We start from the raw sequence: 20,942 nt of genomic DNA on the forward strand, positions 1-20,942 counted from the left end.
GCCCTTTAGATCGATCTAAAGGGCTCTTAATACCGGTATCTGTACTCCTCCCCGACGAGGGGAGTAGCGCTGAAATCGGTATTGCTATTTCGGATTAGGGTTAGTGTGGCCGCAATTCAATGGTATTGGCCTCCGGGGGCTATCCCACAGTGCACCATTGTGACCGCTCTGGACAGCAATCTGAACTCGGATGCACTGGCCAGGTTGACAGGAAAAGCCTCGTGAACTTTTGAATTTCATTTCCTGTTTGCCCAGCATGGAGTGCCGATCAGCACAGGTGACCATGCAGTCCCAGAATCCAAAAAGAGCTCCAGCATGGACCGTACGGGAGATACTGAAGCTGATCTCTGTATGGGGAGATGAATCTGTTCTATCAGAACTCCGTTCCAAAAGACAAAATGCCAAAGCATTTGAAAAAATCTCCAAGGCCATGATAGACAGAGGCCACAACAGGGACTCGACACAGTGCTGAAACTTAAGAGCTGAGAGCTGAGACAAGCGTACCAGAAAGCCAAAGAATGAAATGGACGCTCATGGAGGGAGGGGCAACTGACGTCTGTAGCTATCCCACAGTTCCTGCACTCTCCGAAAACCATTTGAATTATTGGCTGAGTTCCCAAAGCCTAAAGGGTCAAAAATATTGTCGCAGGTGGTTCAGGGTATATGTTGTCCCCCTCCCTCCCCATGAAAGCAAAGGGAAAAAAATCATTTCTTGCCTTTTTTTCCAATGTCGCTGTATGTCTACTGGATGGTGCTGGCAGATGTGGTGCTGCAGCGCTACACAGCAGTGTCCCCTTCCCTTCTCTAGATGGTATGGTAGGACTGATATCCCTCATCGTTGTCCCATGAGTGCTCCTGGCAGGTCTTGGTGAGGTCAGTTGGGGGTGCCTGGGCAAAAATGGGAATGATTCTCAGGTAATTCTCTTCTTTAAGCTTTGTCTAATGGAGATTCAGTCCTGCCTGGAATATCATAGCAGCTGGAGGCTTCTCTCCCCTCCCCACTTTGAACTCTACTTGCAGAGGCAATAAAGTCAGTGTTGTTTCAAATTCCTGCATTCTTTATTACTTCATCACACAAATGGGGATAACTGCCACGGTAGCCCAGGAGGGGTGGGGAGGAGGAAGCAATGGATGGGGTTGTTGCAGGGCACCCCTAGAATGGCATGCAGCCCATCATTTCTGCAGGATGTCTGGGGCTCTGAGCTGGAACGACCGTTTGTCTCTCTGGTTCTTTAGGAGGCTTGCCTGATAGTCTAGGCAGGACTGACTCTCCCTTCAGACAAAACTTAAAGAAGAGAATGACCTGGGGAGTCATTCCCATTTTTGTCCATATACCCCTGGCCAACCTCACCTAGGCCGGCCAGGAGCATCCAGGACAGCAGCAGACAGTACAGTATAACTGGTAACTATCATTGTAAACTTGCAAAGCAGCAGATGGTACAGTATGGCTGGTAACCATCTTTGTTAACTTGCAAAAAGCAAGGGAATGCTGCTGTGTAGTGTTACAGTACCGCGTCTGTCAGCACCATCCAGTAGACATAAAGTGACGGTGACAAAAGGCTGAACGGGTTCCATGATTGCCGTGCTATGGTGTCTGCTCAGGCAATCCAGGGAAAAGGGCGCAAAATGATTGTCTGCCGTTGATTTCACAGAGGGAGGATTGACTGATGACATTTACTCAGAATCACCCGCGATGCTGTTTTTGCCCCATCATGCACTGGTATCTCAACCCAGAATTCCAATGGGTGGGGGAGACTGTGGGAACTATGGGATAGCTACCCACAGTGCAATGCTCCAGAAATCGATGCTAACCTCGGTACATGGATGCACACCACCGAATTAATGTGCTTAGTGTGGCCGCGTGCACTTGACTTTATATAATATGTTTCCAAAAACCGGTTTCTGTAAAATCAGAATAATCCCATAGTGTAGACATACCCTGAGACAGCTTTAGAACCCTCTACCCACTATACGGCCAAGGGACAGCTACTCTCAGATCCTGTGTGGATTGTCTGATGTGCTTGGGGCCAAGAGCAAACTGCGTACCCCCTGCCAGAGCAGGAGAAGTAAAAATAGGGGCTTCCCAAAAAATGGGAAGGGAAGAAGAGAGAAGTGGAGAGGCAAATGGAAAAGGAAAAGAACGTGCAGACACAGAACCCTACCTAAATACTGAAATAGATTACAAGAAAAAAAAGAGAGAGCAGCATAAAGAAATCTTTAAACTCTTTCAGTAAGTACTGAACTAGAAACTTCTAAAACACCATTTTCACACTACCTTTACTTTTTTTAAAGAGAACTGAAGAAAAGCTTTAAACAAGTTCAGATAATACAAAAAAAAGCCAAAACATTTATTTTTAAACTTGTTTTATAAGGACTAACCACTCAGTCTGTGCTCTTTTCCTCTCAGCTTCCCAAAAGGAAAACAAGAACACTCATCACTAGCAGACAGCAGATACATTAAAGCAATACTATCCACTCACTTCATGCTCAGAAGAGAACACTTTAACTCATCCTCGTGGTTAGCAAGATCATACACTTTCAACCACACTTCTCTAGTTCCAAACTATAGAAATGATCCCTAAAAGTACAGTCTTAACAAAACTGTCCTCGGCTACACATCCAGGCTAATATGCACAAGCTTTAATCCCACGGTGAATGTTTTCATACAATGGGTTTTACCCCCAGCGAATTAAAGAACAAAAATCTAAAACCAGGTTCCCATTTCATTAAAGCACAATTGAGACAGCTTTAGCACACTGGCCATTAGAAGATGTTTATGTTGCTATTTACAGAAACACACCTCCTGATTAGCATGTGGAGCTGCTAGCAACTAATCAAACCCTCTTGCTTTGGGATACCTCTCACAGGCTCCTCTGTACCACATGACCGCCTGTCAGGCACAGACAATGCGGACAGGTCAGCCCTTTCTAGCATGCTCTGCAGCTGTTTCTCTCTGGCTTGCTCTCAAGTTCATCTGCACTAGAAGTTTTTGCAGGGTTCTATGTTACCGGTGGTACCTGCACTAAATCAGTGGCTCTCAACCTTTAGAGACACCTGTACCCCTTTCAGGAGTCTGATTTCTCTTGCATACCCCCATTTTTTACCTCACTTAAAAACTACTTGCTTACAAAATCAGATGCAATATTTATAAAAATAAATCCCTTGAATATAAGTATTGTACTTACATTTCAGTGTATATAGAGAACAGTATAAACAGATCAACATATGAATTTTAATTTGTTACAAATTTGCTAGTGCTTTCTATGTAGCCTGTTGTAAAACTAGGCAAATATCTAGATGAGTTGCTGTACCCCCTGGAAGACCATTGGATACCCCTGTTTGAAAACCACAGCACTAAATCACCCTTACTTTTAGAACTGGTGCCACTTGACCCAAGGCATTGTGAACCATTTCAGTGCTAGCAGACAGTGGCAACACAGCTGCACTAGGTCTGTTGTTCCTCCCTGCACAATTCCCACTTGGAAAGAAGAGAACTTCTGGTCTGACTTTATTTACTATTGTGAGCTGCATAGGCAACTTTCTCTGTGTTATGTGAGCACCATTCACACAATATATATACTACCTCTGCAGCCATGGGTGGCGGGGGAGCCCCCACAGCCCCACACCACTGTATATGGACCCTGCAGCTCCCAGCTCCTACAAGTAGACCCCAGAGCTCCCAGCCGCTGTGAGCGGACCCAGGATTTCCCAGCAGGCATTGATGGCGTGAGGACCCTGCAGCCCCACGTCATTGCTAATAGACTCTGCAGCTCCTTGGAGCTCCCAGCTGACACAGGCAAGTGAGGAAGCCCCCAGCTCTCAGACACCGCAGGCAGAGCCTGGAGTGCGCAGTCACCATGGGGGGTGAGGAGAAGCCTCAGCCAAATGCCATTGCAGATGGCCCCATAGCTCCCAGCCACTGCAGGTGGATGCCAGAGCCCCCAGCTGCCATCGGGACCCCACGGACCATGGCCACCATGGGCAGCGAGGGGACCCCATGGCCCCCAGCCACCACGGGAAGCGAGGGGACCCCATGGACCCCGGGCGCCATAGGCAGCGAGGGGACCCCATGGCCCCCAGCTGCCACGGGAAGCGAGGGGACCCCATGGACCCCGGGCGCCATAGGCAGTGAGGACCCCACAGCCCCGGCCGCCACAGGCAGCGAGGGGACCCCATGGACCCTGGGCACCACAGGCAGCGAGGACCCCACAGCTCCCAGCCGCCATGGGCGGCGAGAGACCATGGCCCCGGCCGCCACGGGCAGCCAGGGGACCCCATGGACCCAGGGTGCCACGGGCAGAGAGGGGACCCCATGGCCCCGGCCGCCACGGGCAGCGAGGGGACCCCAGCTCCTGGCCACCACGGGCAGCGAGGGGACCCCCGGGACCACGGGTGCCAGTGCCATGGGCAGCAAGGACCCCATGGACCACGGGTGCCACGGGCAGCGAGGGGACCCCCCCGCTCCCGGCCACCATGGGCAGCGAGGGGACCCCATGGACCCTGGGTGCCATGGGCAGCGAGGGGACCCCCATCCTGGCCGCCACAGGCAGCGAGGGGACCCCATGGACCCCGGGTGCCATGGGCAGCAAGGGGACCCCATGGACCACGGGTGCCACGGGCAGTGAGGGGACCCCAGCTCCCGGCCGCCATGGGCAGCGAGGACCCCATGGACCCTGGGTGCCATGGGCAGCGAGGACCCCGGCTCCTGGCCGCCACAGGCAGCGAGGGGACCCCGCAGCCCCCGGCTGCCACAGGCAGGAACTGTCACCCAGCGACCAGCAGAAAACAGCAGCGGGCGAAGGCATCAAGCAAACTCTCAGCTTCTGCTGCTGCCACTCCTTCAACTGGCTCTCGGTTTGCCCTGTTCACTCTGCGTCGCTGCTGCTCCACGGCATTGTCCATCACCCTGCTGCTGAGAGCTCCTGTGTCGCCACTTCCCCTGCTGTCACCTGCCTGTCTCCTGCGGCCACCTAGTGGGGGAACCTCGCTACAAGTGCAGACTGGGCAGCCTCTTTCATTGCAACACCATGGGCAGGGCGTGAACCGCCAGCTGGGGGAGACTAACGCCCTGCCCCGCCCCTTCCACCTGAGGCCCCGCCCCTTCTGCAAACACCCCTGTGCCCGGCGTACACCAGCCCTTAGATCCCTCTTGGTATTTCAATGCAGGCACTGACCTGTGAGAGGAAAACATCAGCTCCAAACACAGAGACTGAATTCCCCACATTTAATCTCGCTGCACTTTCCAGAAAGTCACAAAATTCATTTAGTTCTTGTTAGGACAGAGAAAAAAATAAGTGACACTAAGTTTTTGGCTCAGTTAAATAAAAGTATGTGTTTAATTAACATAGTAAAAATATGTCCTGATTCCGCTAAATAACACATAACCGGAAATAAGAAGAGACAAATCTTGTCAGTGACGACTAATTTTGCAAATGCTCTTCCCATTATTAATTTCCACACCACCCCCGTTGGAGGTCTGGGCACCTCCAGTGTCACTGCTCTGCATTCACCTTCCCCTTAGAATTGTTCTCGGACATTCCCAAATTTGGAAAATTGTGCAGTTCACAATGTGAACAGTGACCCCGGCTCCTTCCTGCACCTGCTCTACATTGCTCCACAGCAGCTTCTCCCCCTGCAGAGTCACCCCAGCACTGCAGTGCAGCCGCCCAGGGCTTTGCAAAAATTAATAATACAGAGTTTGGAGGAAAGTAAACATTTGTGAGTTGTGGAAATAGCAAAAGGCAACAGTTGTGGTGTTACAAGAAGGGCAGTTTTTGGTTTAATAATAAAACCCAGTTAAATAAAGGTAACTGTATGTGCAGCTCTGTGCACTCCTGTTGGATGGAAGCTTAGTAATTAAATTATACAAGAGGGTCAGGTAAAGTGGCTGCTACCATCACTCTGTTTTGTCCCGAGAAGCCTTTACAGCCATTCTGAGGGGAAATGGGCCCTTTGCCCACAGAAATGGTCTATAGGGGAGGGCTGCAGGCAGCAGGCGGGGAGATAATCTCATCAAAATGATTTGACTCCTGGGTAATGTAAGCAAAATCTCTAAAGGAATGTCAGGGGTTTCTATTGGCACTTAACTTGCCTGCCCCTGGCTGGCTCTGGTTGTACAAGATGGACGTGTAATCGGGGTACAGTTGTGTAAAAAAAAATTATTGCAGTGCAAGGGCTGTTAGACAAAACAAAATGTTGTGTGTAATTCTGTAAGGTTTTAAAAACCTAAACTGAGACTTATGGTTTGTAATATAATGTCATGAAGGTTAAACTATGGAAGGAATGTGCTTTTTCCCAGGACGTGTGCAGTGTATATTGGAGAAGGCGTAAAAGAAATGCAAACAAAACATGGTACTTAGCTCAAACCCTATTAGGGCTCCAAAGGGAGCCACAATAGGTTGTGGTTTCTTTTTCAGATCTGTGTGTTTTGAAGCAGAAGATGAAAGTGGAAAGTAATCAGAACTCAGGTGGAAGTTGATTGTGTCCCTTTTAAGACAGTCTCTGAGCTGCTGATGGCTTTGGATCCAAAAGCCAAGCCCGAAAGCCGGTGTGAATGCAAATGACCTAGCTGATGGGGGAAGGAGAGAACTGCCCATCAGTGGCAGCACAAAGGAGCTGCAAATAATAAATACATCTGGTCAGCAAACAAGCTACTGGAAGACTCAGATTGTGGCCCTCCAGGAAAGGGAGATGAAAAAACAAGTCAAGTCTGAAAATAAGGGGGACAGTTAACCCTAAGGTGTGTGTGTGTATGTACAGTGCTAAAGCTAAATCTAAAGCTGTCTCTCAGCTATTACCTGAGGATAAACTTAATGCTTGGTACAGCAGAGAAACTATTGCAAACTTGGTCTGTTGTACAAGAGGGGAAACTGAGGCACACCACTTCATGAATTTCATAAATGACCAGTGAGGGGAGTAATTCACTATCTGACTATAGAACAAAATAAGGACAGCCTGGAGGGAATTCTTCTGTTTTTCCTGCAATTAGCAAGGAAATTTGTAAAAGGAAGTGGTATTATTATTATTAAGCACTAATCTGTCCCCACGGTGTGTGTGTGTGTGAAATTGTTTCTTTTGTTTTCAGACACTCTACGAGCAAGCTGGTGCCAGCAAAAGACTAAACCATAATACCATGAATCTATGTTTTGTATTGTTTGTCTGTGGTGTTTGTCTTGGTGTTAGCATTGTTGTGTTTCAATGAACAGAAAAACCTCATGACATGAGTGGGGATGGCTTCAAAAGGCTGACCTGGGGGAAGATGTGTGTGGACATTCAAAATGCTCGACAAGGAGGCCAGCACCTGTGTAATAGCTACCGTAGTATCTGGAAGTGAATCGGCAGCTAAGGTGGGCCCCACAAGCCCTATGGGAATAATGAGAAGGGGATTTGCTCGCTGGGAATCAATGGAGGAGTGTGTAAAATGGTGTAAATCCAGAGAAGATGTTTGAATGTGCCCCTCCCTGATGGCCGTGGAGGAGCACACCCAATGGCCCATGGTAAGGGGTGGACAATTTGGTGTACTGTGTCTGAGGTGTTTTGCTGGAAATGTACATATTACTGGGGGCACAATTACCCCAGCCCCTAACCAAATTCCACACTACACGCTGCTCTCTGGGCTTTGGCGCACAGATAGACCTGTGAATCTTACTGCTGTGAATAATCGAACCAGCGCATACAGCCTGATTCCACACCATGTGGTTAAGTTGGTTTCGACAATAACCCATTTCTCTGTGGACATTCAATGGACTTATGATATGGACAAAAGCACGAAAACCTGCAGTGGCAGCGTATTGCAACTGGACACGTTAAGAGCTTGATCCCGTCGAAGGAGGAGAGGAGGTGTTTCGGTGGTGGCCGGGATGCTGGACCATGCTGCAGTGCTCAGGTCTCTCGGTGTTGCTGTGGATTATTACAGTGGCTGGTGTATTGCTAAGTATACTTGTGTGACGTTGCCTATGGAAATAACCGAGAAGTAATGGAGTAAGCCCCTCCCCCCTGCACTAGACAACCTGGACCCAACCTTCTCGGGCCCACTATAGTGGGAAGTCTGGAACACTAATTGGAACAGGCTCCTATGAGAGAAGGTGCAGGGCACTGCACTACGCACGGGGCAGTGGGACAAATGGAATATCAGCACCTTCCACCTTGATGCCTGGCCCGATCAGGAAATGTGTCACCATATGTCCTATGTTTTGCCAAGGAGGAGAATGGGAACAGGGACACAGGCAAGGCTCTGTGGTGTCAGGGCTGGGATGGGGACACCGAGGAAGGAAACTGGAATCATTGCTTGCTGGAAGTTCAACCCAATAAACATCTAATTGTTTGCACCTTGGGACTTTGCGTATTGCTGCTCTGTGTGTACGCAAGAAGGACCCGGTAATGGGAGGGTGAAGGGATAAACCCTCTAACACTAACTAACATCTAACACACATTTCAACCTCTTCTTTTCACACTGTTGCTCATTCTCAGGGGCTGCTTTGTCTCCAGACAGATCCATTCTCTTTCAGGATGGCCTTGCTCTTTCCGTCTGTTTCACTCACTGAGGTGTTGGAGTGAACACTCCCTTCCCTCTAGTCTCAGACAAACACTAGCATTAATTGTTTGCTACTGAGGGGTTTAGAAAGCATTTGTCAAGATGCCCATTTCTGGGGCATTTTTCCCAAGATCCAATATTTTGCGTTCAAACATCTCCCAGCTTTCTTGGTGAAAATAAGGCTAAGGTTTCCTTGCAATATAGAGGCAGTTTTTCACCCCAGATGGGACTTGAACCCACAATCTCTGACTTAGAAAGCCATTGCCTTGTCCATTAGGCCACTGGGGCCCTGTGGAAAAATGGAAATTCCATCTCCTAAATGCATATTTCTCATATTAACTTGGAAGCCAAATAACCTCTTTCTGCACCTTACAGAAATGTCTGCATCCCCTGGCAGCGAGGCTACTGGGGAGGTCGCTTACAGAGCTGAGCACCACCTTTCTGCCAGCCATCTTTAGAGAAGAAGGGTCTTTTCCCTGACAGCCACACAGCGCTGCCTAGCATCCCGAGAGCCTCCCTCGTGTTCTCCCGCAGCAGCCGCCTGCCGGTGTGGGTGGGAAAAGGGGACCAGGAAGCACTGCGGCCTCATTACGGGACAGGAGGCCCTCACCACGCCCAGGCCTGCCTCTTGCCTTCAGCCCAGGCAGCCAGAGGTGCCGGGGAGCTCCCTAGCAGGCCGCCGCCTCAGCCAGGAAATAAGGAAAAGGGGATGAATGAAGAAGTCAGGAAATAACAAGGAAATGAAGAGGTTTGTCGAATGGGTTTCTGCCCGATTTACCATCTTCTCAGCTACCGCTCAAAGTTAAAGACCTAAAGTCGACCTATCGGCATAAGTACAGATGGTTAGGTGGGAATTAAAAGGAGCTGCTGTCACAAGTGTTAGGTGCCTGCAAGCAGCATGCAGACTGTTGAAAAACACTGCAATTAGAGGCTCAGATGAAACGTTTGCCCTAAATCAGAAACGACAATAGGACGACCAGCAGAACGCCACTCTAGGTAAACGGCCGAGTACTGGAGGCTGTTAGAGGCAAAAAGTCATTCCTCAAAATTTGGAAATCAGATCCTAGTGAGGATAATAGGAAGGTGCACAAACTCTGGCCTGTTAAGTGTCAAAGTGTAACAAGTCAGGCCAAGAAAGAATCTGAGAAGCAACGTGCTAAAGATACAAAAGCTAAGCATAAATCCGGTCAATGCGAGTCCTGGCCTGTCCCCGCAGAAAGGTGAACCCCCTCTGTGGCTGGAGTGAGCTCCTCTAAGCCGACCTGCGCCAGGTAGTGCTCATTGTGAAAATGTTTCCTCTGACGGTTGGGAAAACAGGACCAGCGGTGCTCAGGCTGGCTGACACTATTAACCCCAACAACAACAACGAACATCATGCAGTCCAGAGGAAGGGAGCCTTTGATCTTTCCTCTCATGCCTTAACTGGGGACCATACACACTAATATAGCAGTAACCAGTGCCACAGAGCACAAAGCCCACCAGAAATGCCCTCCCTGGTCGGAGCTCCACCACCTTCTGTACTCGCACCACGAATGTGACTCCAGCCCCATCATTCTTCCCTGGCCAGGAGGCCCCTCCTCCAATCACCCTCTGCCTATTGAGCTACCCTAGAGTTATTAATGGGCATTTCCTGAACACTCACCATGGCTAAGTCCAGCTGCTCCAAGGCACTGAACATCAAGCACCTCCTCCTGGGCCCCAAATCCCTTCCACCTTCCACACGGCCACTTTTACAGATGCCCCTTCCCTGGTACTGCCCTTGCTCAGCTGCACAGAGGAGTTTTCATCCCCTATTCCTGCCTGTCACTGCCCAGCAGCCCTCTGGCACCATTCCTGAGGGTCACCCTGCCTTGCTCTCTTCCTGCCATGTTGGGAAAGACAGCTCCCATCTCTCCTTGTTAAAAGTCAGGTGGGCCAACTAGGGGCAGAAGCCCATTCTATGTTTTCCTACAGCAGAGCCCAAGATCAGAGACTCACCTTCAGGGCCACCCAGAGGGGAGGCAAGTGGGGCAATTTGCCTCAGGCCCTGCAGGGGCCCCGTGAGAATACAGTATTGCCACTTTTTTTTTAATGGAAGGGGCCCCCAAAATTGCTTTACCCCAGGGAAACCCTGCTCATCTTGGGTGCAGGCACCACTGGGCTTCTAGAAAACAAGCTGCCCCTGCACAAAGAGGATGAAAGCACCTGCCAAAGCCTGGGATTGAACCAGGGACCTTTAGATCTTCAGTCTAATGCTCTCCCAACTGAGCTACTTTGGCAGCTGTATGCCAGTGTTTTGGCCTGTTGCTTCTCTGTCCGGGATGTTTTTGCAGCAGTTGCACACAAAAAGGACGTCATTGGGAGGTGCCCATGAAGACAAGACTCGCTTTTGCCTGCCTTGCTCAGCTTGACTTGCTGCCTCACCCCGTTCCTGCCCTAGTGCCCGGGTTGACCTGGTGGGGGAAGGGGACTGGAGGCCAGTGGCATGGGGAGGAAGTTGAGCTGGACCCTGAACTAGACTAGACCCTGGCAGTGAGAGTCTGGCCACCACCTGCCGCCCCACCCTGTTGTCCTGGCTTCCCCCACTGGGCGCCATTGAGGGAGGGAAGTGGGGCTTCTGCCTCCCCTCCCCGATTTTCACACCGCAGAGGAGTGTGAACAGGAAAACGAACGGCTGCTCCACACCCCCACCGGAGGCACCCGACTCCCTTAACTGCTTCCCTGCTCCCCCCCAGCTGTGCTACTGAGTGGAAGCGTCCTGTGCCCATCACACAGAGCTCGATTAATCAAAACCCTCTTCTGCCAGCACCGGGCCTCCTGCTTCTTACACTGGGCCTGCAAGCGAGGGGGCGGCTGGCACAGCGCCAAGAGTCTAACCTGTGAGGCAGGAGGCGGCTGACGCCCGCAGCCTGCTGGGGAGCTCCCAGAAGTTATTAATGGACAGAGACTCCTCAATGCCCTTAGTAACAAGGGTTTGGGGGTCACCGAGGCCAGTAAGGGGGTCACTGTGTCAGCCCTGTAATCCTGGGTGTCAGGTGACTGTGCAGCTTTGATCTAGAGCTCGGATCCCAACAACCGACCAGCAGCCCACAGCCTCCCCCTGGGTCTGCCCCACCTGGTTCCTCCTTACAGGCCGACCTTACCCCCCTTCCAGCCCCGGATTCGCCCCCTAATCATCCTACTGCCACTCAGAGCCACAGCCGTGGAGGTGCTGAAGGAGGGAGGGGTGACTCTAGGGTGGGGTTCTTCTCTAAAGGTGGCTGGCAGAAAGGTGGTGCTCAGCTCTGTCAGCCACCTGCCCAGGTGCCTCGCTGCCAGGGGATGCAGACGTTTCTGTAAGGCCATTAAATGGGTATTTGGCTTCTGAGTGAATGAGGAATGTGCAATCATGAGAGGGAATTTCCATCCCTCTTTGCAGTGCTTTTCAGGGCCCCAGTGGCCTAATGGATAAGGCATTGGCTTCCTAAGCCAGAGATTGTGGGTTCAAGTCCCATCTGGGGTGGAAAAACTCCTTTCTTCTTGTAGATTGCAAAGAAGCCTTGGTGTTATTTTCCCCAAGGAAGCTGAGAGACGTTTGAACCCAAAGTACTGGATCTTGGGAGCAATCCCCCAGAAACAGCATCTTCCACTTGACAAATGCTTTCTAGACCCATCAGCAGCAAACAGTTAATACTAGTGTTTGTCTGAGAATAGAGGGAAGGGGAGTGTTTACTCCAAAACATCCATGAGCGAAACAGACAGAAAGAGCAAGGCAGTTCTGAAAGAGACTGGATCTGTCTGGAGATAAAGCAGAACCTGAGAATGAGCAACAGTGTGAAAAGAAGAACTTCAAATGTGTGTTAGGTGTTAGTTAGGTTGGTCTGACAAATTTCAAGAAAATACCAATGCTCGTAGACTGATGCGGACACTGGCTGCTTCTGATCTTTTACTGAGTTCATTGAGAAATATTTTCCTTAACTATGTTATGGAATATTGGGTGGGCTATGAAGGCATCATTCCTCCTGCTTTCGCCCTTCGAGACAACACGGCTACATGGCATGTGGCCAATGCTCACCTTCCAGTCAACTGCTAGAAGACAACACAGACAGGGATGGCAGCAGGGCAGCCTGGAGCTCCACGGAGATGGTGGGACCAGGTCTCATCAATGGGGAGGTGGCCACCCCACCATGCACAAGGCTGAGGCAGCAAGTGTGGTGTGTGCTTCACCATGCCCCTCCTTATTGCACATGGTGGTGGAGGGCAGTTACTGAGTTTGGTTGGTCTGGCAAATTTAGGGCTTGGCTACACTTGCAGATGTAGAGCACTGGGAGTGAAACCACAGCAGGGAAACCGCTGCCGTGTGTTCACACTGACAGCTGCAAGCGCACTGGAGTGGCCACATTAGCAGCTCTGGCAATGCCACAGAGAGCAGTGCACTGGGGTAACTATCCCAGTGTGCAAGTGGCTGCAACGTGCTTTTCAAATGGGGGACGGGGGTGGAGTGTGACAGGAAGTGTGTTGTGTGTACGTGCGGGGAGCGACGGTGTGTTTGGGGGGCTGACAGTGTCTCAGCATGCTGTCTTGTGTGTTTGGACAGCAGCAGACCCCCCCTCTCTCACACACACTCACAACAGCAGCATTCCACACTAATGGTTGCTTTGTCCCAGAGCAGATAAGCAGCCGGCTGTCAGAAACGGAGCTTTGAAAGGGGATATCCGCATGCCTGCAACCGATTTCAAAACAATGACCAGAGTGGGCACTTGACTTCAGGGGATTATGGGACATTTCCTGAGGCCAAACATAGTGCAGTGATGCAACACTGATGCCCGGGCGTTTCAGCAGGGCTCAGCGAGCTTTATACTTCTCATGGAGGTGGATTACCCAGAGCGCTCCAGCTGCAGAGCCCAGGTGCTCCATGTGCCTTGCGAGTGTGGACACCTCAGGAGTTAGGGCACCCGGGGCTGCTTTAATGGGCTCTAACTTGCAAGTGTAGCCAAGCCCCTAGACTATGTCACTTGTGTGACTTACTTGTGCTATTGTAATAAATATAATAGACGTGCAATGGTCAGAAATTGCACCAGCAGAGAAGTATATTGCAGGGAAACCATAAGGAAATTAAGAGTTTAAATTATCCTCCACATGTCCCACATCCCACTAAAATGAATCCAACCCACAGGTCACATGGGCAGAAGTATCAGTGTCAGGATGCTACATTGTTAGCATAGTAAATGAAGCTGCAAAATAAATGATGTTTAAATGACCTCACTCTATTTTTTACAATCCGGTGTTAAGAGGTAATAGATACAGATGGACACCAGGCAGGGTCGTTTGGAGGAGGAAGCCTTTATGCTTCCATCCCCCACCACTCTCAAGTTTTAACCAATTAGGACAAGTCAGCAAATAAGAACCACCTCAGGTATCAGTAACAGCTACAGGTAGCAAAGTCCTACAGGGAGCAGTTTCTGGCACTACACCTGTGCAGCTCTGCTCCCCGGCTCTTCTCGGGCTCCTGCTCTCTCCTTAGCTCTGCCCCACTCTGGCCCAGGCAGTTCCAGCTCCCACGGAGGATGGGACCCCCTGGCCTGGTGACTCCCTCATTACACTGCCTGGCCTGTCAGTGCAGCTAACTTGGAGCTTTGGCCTCTCCCCATTGCCCCTGGGGACTGTCAGTCTCAGGATCCTGATTTCCCATTGGCCCTTCCCCCTTCTATTGGTGCTGGGAACTAGCCAACCAAAAACCCCACTAAGCTTTAGTAAGGGGCCAACAGTCCCTTACACGAGCCGGCCCCGTGAGGGTCACTGATGCACAGAGACAGCAGCATGAGTTGGTCCCATGGTGTAACGGGCAGCACTCAAGACTCTGAATCCTGCAATCTGAGTTCAAATCTCAGTGGGACCTTGTGTTGGATTGTGCTAAAGCCCTGGAGTTCACAAGGCTCAACTTCCCTGTCTCCAGCTGTACAAGAGCAAATCTTTCCCCTTCTGCTGGGTGACTCGCCCATGAGGGCCAGGTTGTGATGGCCACAATGGGTTGAGGCTTTAAAACTTGTTACCCTGGTTGCTGATGCCTGCAGTCCTGTGGTTTGACCAGATGCTTGGGATTCTCACAGCTTCACCTGATGCCCAGAAGTTTGGCCATTTTGCTTGCAGCCACATTACCTCTTGTCCACATCGCACTTGAAGGAAGGAGTGCCAGCAGGGGCGGCTTTAGGAATCCTGCTGCCCCAAGCAGGACGTGCCTGCGGAGGTTCCGCTGGTTCCGCGGCTCCGGTGGAGCATCCGCAGTCATGCCTGCGGCAGGCCCACCTGTCCTGCGGCTCCGGTGGACCTCCCGCAGGCATGACTGCGGAAGGTCCGCCGGAGCCGCCTGCCGGCAAAAGGCCGCCCCAAGTGCGTGTTTGGTGCACTGGGGTCTGGAGCCGGCCCTGAGTGCCAGGGCCAGTCTTGATAGTCAGGGCTAGGCAGGATGGAGGAAGAGTCACAGGCTGGAGCCCAACACACCTTTCCTGCTCAGCGCACCTAGAGCAGAGGCGGCTGGTGCTGACAGCTGCAAGGGAAGGCTTAAAAGCTACAGAGCAACTGAGGGCAGGGCAAGAGGAGGAGAGGACCATGGCCAGCAGACGGCCACAAAGACACCCGGCCAGCCTGCTCCCTGCCCAGGGGCGGCAAAGGGATAGACAGGTGGGGTGCATGGATAGAAGAGGCAGCGAGCCTAAAATCTAAAAGGGGAGTGTGGGGTCTAGTGGTCAGAGCAGAGGAGGGGGGTTGGTGGTCAGAATTCCTGGGTTCTATCTCCAGCCCTGGGAGGGGAGTGGGGGCCAGTGGTTAGAGTGTGTGTCGGGGGGAGAGCAAATATTGGGACAGTCCCGATAAAATCAGGATGTCTGGTCACCCTACATCAGGCTTCAAGTTAAGAATCATTTCCCCTTCCCGCTCTGTGGGAGGGGAGACTGTTAAACGCGCTCTCTGTGCGACTGCACATGGCTAAGCAAAGAGAACAAACCCCCAATCCTCCCTGTGCTTTGGGAGCCAGGTTTGCGGTGGGAATCCTGTAGTTCAGATGACTTCACGCCTGGGCATTGGGATTCTTTACCAGTTTCTCTGGCATTGGGATAGTTTTGTGCTCACAGCTGTGATGGCCGAGTGGTTAAGGTGTTGGAGTTGAAATCTCTCCCCACCCCAAGTAAATCCTGTTCTGCTCCTTTCATAGAGATGCCTGGGACACCCCCTCACACTGTGTCCCTGAGGGGTCAGGCAAGCTCTCAGCACCTGAAGCCTCTGCCACTCACCTGGTGCCCCATAGATCAGCCATAGCCCTGGTTCTGCTCCTCTCTCTAGAGTGTGAAAGGAGCCAAGTCAGCGACTCCATGGGAGCTACGGGGCTGCAGAACCAACAGAGCAAAAATAGGTGCTCAGCGCCCACTGGCAACCAGCTCCCGCCCCCCACTACAGGCCTTGCTGACAAGCTCCTCCTCTTCCCCTTCAGCCCCTCCCACCTGCCAGTGATCAGCTGTTCAGTGGGGTGAGGGAGGCGCTGGGCGGGGAGGGGGAGGAGAAGGGACAGTAAGAGGTGGGGGAGGGAGAGGAATGGGGCAGGAAGGTGCAGGGTGGGAAGAGATGGGATAGGGGTGGGGGCTTGGGGGAAGGGTTGGAGTGGGGACAGGGCCTGGGGAGGAAATGGGGGATTTGTCACAGACCCCTCTAGGGCCGGCCCTGAAGGGAAGCACCGACTATCACAGTGACAATACAACTGACCAGCCTTGTGGGGGAGGCTGAGGGAGATCCACACTCACCAGGTCTCTTCTCTCCCCCACGGTGAGCCAGACACTGCTCTCTCCTGGCTCTCACTCTAGCAGCTGGACGCCAAGGAGCCATTTCCCCACGGGAAGTGCATTGAGTGCCCCTGTGGTGCTGGGGGGCTGGCGCTGCTGCTGCCTGTGGGGCTGGCAGGGGGGCTGATGTCTGCACAGACTGTCAGCTGCCAGGCCGGAGGGGGCACTTGGGACCTTACCAGACTGGCTCAGTGAAGACGGGGGGTTGACAGAGCAATACAGACGCTCTCCAGAGCACGGAGCAGCAGCCGCCCATGCAGCCAGGCAATGAGCATTTCCCACAGCCTGGAGCCAAGGGGGAGGCAGCAGCTGCTGTTCCAGCTCCTCGGGGACAGGCCCTGTCAGCCAACAGCCACTTCTTACTCCCCACAGCTAAGGGCGTCGGGTTCCTCCGGTGGGGCTGTGGAGCAGCCGTTCGTTTTCCTGTCCTTTTTGTGTGCAACTGCTGACAAACACATCCCAGACAGAGAAGCAACAGGCCAAAAAACTATTATGCATCTGCTGAAGTAGCTCAGTTGGGAGAGCGTTAGACTGAAGATCTAAAGGTCCCTGGTTCAATCCCAGGCTTTGGCAAGTCCTTTCCTCTCTCTTTGTGCAGTGGTGGCTTGTTTTGTGGGAGCACAGCAATGTCTGCACCCAAGGTGAGTCCCTGAGCTTGGTCTCTGCAGTAGGAAAACATAGAATGGGCTTCTGCCCCTAGTTGGCCCACCTGACCTTTAACAAGGAGAGATGGGAGCTGTCTTTCCCAACATGGCAGGAAGAGAGTGAGGCAGGAATGGTGCCAGAGGGCTGCTGGGCAGTGACAGGCAGGGATTGGGGATGGAAGCGCCTCTGCGCAGCTGAGCAAGGGCAGTACCAGGGAAGGGGCCATCTGTAAAAGAGAGCCAGCAACACCTCTCTTCCTCTGGGCACCTAGAGCAGAGGCGGCTGGTGCTGACAGCTCCAAGGGAAGGCTTAAAAGCTACAGAGCAACTGAGGGCAGGGCCAGAGGAGGGCAGGACCATGCCTATGCATGGCCACCAGACGGCCACAAAGACACCCAGCCAGCCTGCTCCCTGCCATGCCAAACCCCCACTGAAGACGTGCTTAATCCACTTGCTGATCAGGAGGAAAACCTGTCAAAATCTGTGTGCAAGGAGAACACACTTGACCATGCCTAGGTGTGGCTTTCAGACAGGCACAAAAACACCCAGCCAGGCTGCTCCCTGCCATGCCAAACACCCACTGAAGGTCACCAGCATGCGGGGCGGCTGCTGATGCTCTGTGGCAAACGTCCCAAGATGGTAGGAAAGCAGGGCCAGCCCCCATGGTGGGGCCTCTGACTGGTCCCACTCAAAGTGCTGACTTTTGCAGTGGGGCAGGAGATTTTACCCCAAGAGGCTTTTCCCCAGCTGGCGAGAAGCAGAGAAACACCCAGGCTCCGAAGACGCTATGTAGCAAGTACCCTCCAGCACAGGGACAGGCGCACACGCTAGCCCGGGAAGCCGCCCACTTTCTTTGGCAAGTCAGGAAGGGCAAAGGCTGGAAGCGCCTGGGGCTCATGCCCCAGCCTTTGTGACTCCCACCCCCCAACTCCTTCCCGGGGCTCTACCTCAAGTCAGAGCATTGGCCTGAGCGGCCAAGAAGAGTTTCTAGCCTTGAACGGAGCAGGATGTTCAGCACAACTGCAGAAACACAACCACCAAGGGACTTGACCCCTCAGTTTTCTGATCCACACTCAGACACCTTATCCATTAGGCCACCTGGTAACATGATAAAAACCCCTCCAAGCCCTTCTTTGGAAAAGGGGGACATTGTTCTTCTCAGGTCATCTGCTGAGGGGGGCCGAGACTCTCTGGGCACAAGAAGTCGAGTTCCCAGCGACAAGGGAGACCTAATTCTCTGGAGCCAGGTGCAGGGCTTTGGCAGGGAGGCTCAGGCATGGGGGATTGGGGTGCAGCGGACGGACCGGCTGTCTAGGTGTGGAGATTTAGTCGCACTGAGGCACAGGAGGGAGGAGGAGGAGGAATCCTGCTGACAGGCAGTGGCTGTGCAGAAAAAGAAGAGGGGTTCTGGGGACTTTTTTTGCCTCTCATTTGCCGGCCTGCTCACTCTTGTGCTGAACGGTGAAGATGGTCTCAACAAGCCCAGGTAGCTCAGTTGGTAGAGCATCAGGCTCTTAATCTGAGGGTCCAGGGTTCAAGCCCCTGTCTGGGTGCTCAGCTTTTAAGTTGCCTTGTGTGCCAGGAGCCAAATGATTCCTGGTGCTGTCCACCAGCCACATGCGCATTCCCAGAAGCTGTGGCCATTTCCTGGAAAGGTTCCTTTCCTCAGGAATCAGGAGAGAGGCCACATCCACAGGAGCAGGCCTAGAACACAGTGTCTCTGGCTGGCAGGAAGTGCTGTGGGGCCAGGTGCTGACAAAGCCCAGAGGGGGAGCAGCAGAGATGGGGGGAAGGGAGACAGAGAAGCAATGAGGACAGAGCACAAGTGTACAGGGGGTTCAGGTCCGGCTATTGTGGGGAACTTCCCTGGTTTATACACGACCCTGGTGCAATTGGCCAGAGAAAGGATCTGAGTCCCCACCCCCTTACCCAGAGGCTGCCTGACCCCAAGGAGGCTCTTTCTACTCTGGTGTGTGGCAGAGACCTCGTAACCCCAACAAGGCTGGGACCAGGAATCCTGGGGGGTTTGATGACTCCCAATCTTGTCATGATCACTTGAACGGGGGCTACAGTGTCTCCACTCTGGGCACTTCCCTGACCCACTCCTCATTGCATGTGCTTCAAGCAAACACCATTTACTACCCAGCAATCAGTGTAAAACACAAGGAAAGATGGGAAAGGAAAACACGTCACCCTGTTCTGTGGTGCAGGGAGATCACAACCAGCGTCTCTGGAGGGTCAGGGCAGGTCACAGTCTCTCCCTCACATGTCCCAGGCCTCCTCCCCAGGCCCTGGCTGTGCTGCAGGGACACCACGGGCTGGACACTTGCTCTGGCAGTGACCATGTGCTCTAGGTGACAGGCCCCTTGCTCCCAGTGTCAGCCCCCATGTAGGGGATATGATCCCCCCACCCCCAAAAGTCTGGCCTGCAAGGTCTCTTGACTGGTGGCATCTCCTTGCACTGGGCCTTCTGCCCAGGGTCCCCCTCGCTCTCCCACGCTGCTCACTGCACCCACCTCCAGCCCCAGTGCTGCTGCGGCTCTGCCTCCAGCTCCCTGGGCTGCTCCTCTGGCTCCACTTGCTGCAGCCCTTCTCCTAGCACAGATCTGCTCCCTGGGCAGCTTCTACAGCTCGTGCTGCTGCGGCTCGGCTCGGCTCCCAGCACAGATCTGCTCTGGTTCTCCCTGGCTGGTGCAGCTGTGCTCCCTGGCTCTTCTCGGGCTCCTGCTCTCTCCTTAGCTCTGCCCCACTCTGGCCCAGGCAGTTCCAGCTCCCAGGGAGGATGGGACCCCCTGGCCTGGTGACTCCCTCATTACAATGCCTGGCCTGTCAGTGCAGCTAACTTGGAGCTTTGGCCTCTCCCCGTTGCCCAGGCGCCTGTCAGTCTCAGGGGCCTGATTTCCCATTGGCCCTTCCCCCTTCTACTGGGACTGGGAACTAGCCAACCAAAATCCCCACTAAGCTTTAATAAGGGGCCAACAGTCCCTTACTTGAGCAGGCCCCATAAGGGTCACTGATGGCCAGAGAAGGCAGAATGAGCTGGTCCCATGGTGTAATGGGCAGCCCTCAGGACTCTGAATCCTGCACTCTGAGTTCAAATCTCAGTGGGACCTTGTGGTAAAGCCCTGGAGCTCACACTGCTCCACTTCCCTGTCTCTAGCTCTGCAAGCGCCATTTTTTCCCCTCCTGCTGGATGGGTCAGGGCTCTAGAACTGACACCTGAGGGTTGGGATTCTCACGGCTTCACCTGGTGCCCACAAGTCTGGCACTTGCCACTGTGCTTTCCCTCTTGCCCACCTGGTGCTTGAAAGAAGCAGGGCCAGGGCCAGGCTTCATAGTCAGGGCTGGGCAGGCGGAAGCCCAGCACCTCTCCTCCTCTGGGCACCTAGTGCAGAGGCGGCTGGTGCTGACAGCTCCAAGGGAAGGCTTAAAAGCCACAGAGGCCAGGGCAAGAGGAGGAGAGGACCATGCCTATGTGTGGCCAGCAGACAGCCACAGGGCCAGCCTGCTCCCTGCTGTGCTGAACCCCACTGAAGGCCACCCACAGACCAGCATGCAGGGCGGCTGCTGATGCTCTGTGGCCAACATCAGAAGAGGGTAGGAAAGCAGGGCCAGCCCCCCTGGTGGGGCCTCTTACCGTTCCCACTCCAGGTGCTCACTTTGGCAGTGGAGCCGCCCACTTTCTTTGGCAAGTCAGGAATGGCAAAGGCGAGACTGGAAGCACCTGGGGCTCATGCCCCAGCCTTTGTGACACCCAACCCCCAACTCCTTCCTGGTGCTCTAGCTGAAGCCGGAGCATTGGCCTGAGCGGCCAAGAAGAGGATCCAGCCCTGAAGGGAGCAGGACTTGCAGCACAAAGTGAGCACAACCACGAGGGGACTCAAATCCTGAATCATCCGATCCACAGGGAGATGCCTTATCCTTTAGGCCACATGATGAGGGGGTCTAAACACTTCTTTGGAAAAGCCGGACACT

The 20,942-nt window shown here is 53.0% G+C and overlaps 6 non-coding genes across 6 annotated transcripts; 3 read left to right on the plus strand and 3 right to left on the minus strand.

Annotated features, from left to right (window-relative positions):
• Nucleotides 1–2,377: 2,377 nt before the first annotated feature.
• LOC120389519 lies at nucleotides 2,378–2,594 on the minus strand. The gene has a single exon (XR_005590991.1). It is a non-coding gene; the product is annotated as a small nucleolar RNA U3 (small nucleolar RNA).
• Nucleotides 2,595–8,748: 6,154 nt separating this feature from the next.
• Nucleotides 8,749–8,821, minus strand: TRNAR-UCU. Its single transcript has one exon. It is a non-coding gene; the product is annotated as a tRNA-Arg (tRNA).
• Nucleotides 8,822–10,718: 1,897 nt separating this feature from the next.
• TRNAF-GAA lies at nucleotides 10,719–10,791 on the minus strand. The gene has a single exon. It is a non-coding gene; the product is annotated as a tRNA-Phe (tRNA).
• A 1,150-nt stretch (nucleotides 10,792–11,941) lies between these two features.
• TRNAR-CCU lies at nucleotides 11,942–12,014 on the plus strand. The gene has a single exon. It is a non-coding gene; the product is annotated as a tRNA-Arg (tRNA).
• Nucleotides 12,015–16,823: 4,809 nt separating this feature from the next.
• TRNAF-GAA lies at nucleotides 16,824–16,896 on the plus strand. The gene has a single exon. It is a non-coding gene; the product is annotated as a tRNA-Phe (tRNA).
• A 1,551-nt stretch (nucleotides 16,897–18,447) lies between these two features.
• Nucleotides 18,448–18,520, plus strand: TRNAK-CUU. Its single transcript has one exon. It is a non-coding gene; the product is annotated as a tRNA-Lys (tRNA).
• Nucleotides 18,521–20,942: the final 2,422 nt, after the last annotated feature.

Source organism: Mauremys reevesii, linkage group 23 (assembly GCF_016161935.1).
Source record: "Mauremys reevesii isolate NIE-2019 linkage group 23, ASM1616193v1, whole genome shotgun sequence".
Taxonomy (NCBI): Eukaryota; Metazoa; Chordata; order Testudines; family Geoemydidae; genus Mauremys; species Mauremys reevesii.